Source organism: Miniopterus schreibersii (genome assembly GCF_964146895.1).
Source record: "Miniopterus schreibersii genome assembly, chromosome: 14".
Classification (NCBI taxonomy): Eukaryota; Metazoa; Chordata; class Mammalia; order Chiroptera; family Miniopteridae; genus Miniopterus; species Miniopterus schreibersii.
This window is the reverse complement of record NC_138114.1, coordinates 40,971,313-40,972,943: the sequence shown is the minus strand read 5'-3', so window position 1 is coordinate 40,972,943 and position 1,631 is coordinate 40,971,313.

Sequence of the window (1,631 nt, the reverse complement as noted above, 5' to 3'; positions counted from 1 at the left end):
TTGAAATAGTATTAAATGTCTCAAAGCACATGATTAGAAAATGAGATCTTTTAAATGAGCAAGAGATTGCATTGCAGTTCAGACAATTCCAGTGGGCTTTTTTTCCTTTCAAGAAAGAAAGAAGAGGGAAAGAGGAAGAAGCAGCTTATGCTGCATTCATTTATTTACTGACCTGTCCCCTACGCTCTCCCCTTGGTTTTGAAAGCACAGACAGTGTTTGCTGGTGTGGTCAGTGATTTTTACCATCACCAACTGAGCCAGGGCTGCATTCCGTTGGGAGGGAAGCTGCGGGGGGGAGGGGGGGCAGATGATTAAACCATCTTGTCATGCAGGTAGGAGACTGTGTATGTAATCCTCACCCTTTGGAGAGGAAAAAAAATCCTGTCTTGCAAACAAGTCACCACATAAACAGCCCATCCCCAACCCCCCAGCCGGCCACACAGGGAAGCAAATTCTTAGGACTTTTGGCTGTAATGACATCTGGAATGTAAGGAGAGGTGGGAGGTTTAATTCCAGAAAAATTACAAGGTCCTTAGCCCTCACATCGAGGGCTCAGGCTAGCATAAACAGGCTCTCTCCAGTTCAGTGGAGCAGGGAGCAGCCGACTCAGATTAGCTGGCTTCTCCACAGCGGTCCTATAGAAGGGATTTCTAAAGCTCAAAGAATTCTGTGTTTAAATGATCACAATAGGCCATTGCTATCAGATTTTAAAAATAAATGCAGCTTTACCATGAACCTGCTCCACTGAGAAAAGGCAGGCAGATCGATTTTTAGAGGAGATCAATTTTTACAGTGCTAGCAACTTGGTGGTGTGGGACGCTCATGGGCGGAGAGGGTTTGCTGCTGGGCCACTCCCAGGGAAGCCAGAGTGACTGCAGCTGCCCATCTCCCCTGCCTCTCTCCAGCAAAATGTGTCCTCTGTTGATTGATTGGAGAGGACTGGAAGGAGACTTCTCCTGCCCCGTGTTGCAAAAAGAGCTTGTTTTCCTGAGTCTTAAGAAACCCCAAGCTTCAAACATGAAAGCCGGCCAGAGCATCTCCCAGCTCCTGAATTGAACTCTGTTCTGGTGCCTGAGCTGAGGGGTTTTCAGAGAATGAATGAGAGACTGTCCAGTGGCTGGCTGGTGGGCCTCAGGAGGCCAGCTGCCTTCTCATCCCAGGAGGTGGCCCTTCCCAAACCCACCGAGGCATGTGAGCCAAACAGAGGGGCCACTCCAGCCCCTGGCCCTCTGTGCCCAGCTTTTCTGGACAAAGTGGTGCAGGTGAAGCTGAAGCATGTCCAGCCTTAAAGGCGTTCTGGGGTGAAAGCCATGAGTGCAGACATGAAAAGGCGCCCCAGGGTTCCTGTGGACAGGCCTGTACTGACTTGTAAAACAAAAGAAGGCGAGGTTTTTTTCAACCACGGAGCTACCTGCTTCCTGCTACCTCCTTCTCTGGCTTCTCTGGCTCACCCAAGGGCCTCTCTCACTTTGAACAGAGGCAACAGAATCACAAGGAACCAAAATCCCCCTGTGGTCAGGCTGGAAATGTGGCTCTAGCACTTGAAAATGGGTTTTTCCTCCAAACAGTGCACCAGGGATTCGAGCTGAGGGGCAAATGCCTGCTTTGAGGTCATAACTCTGCAACAATGT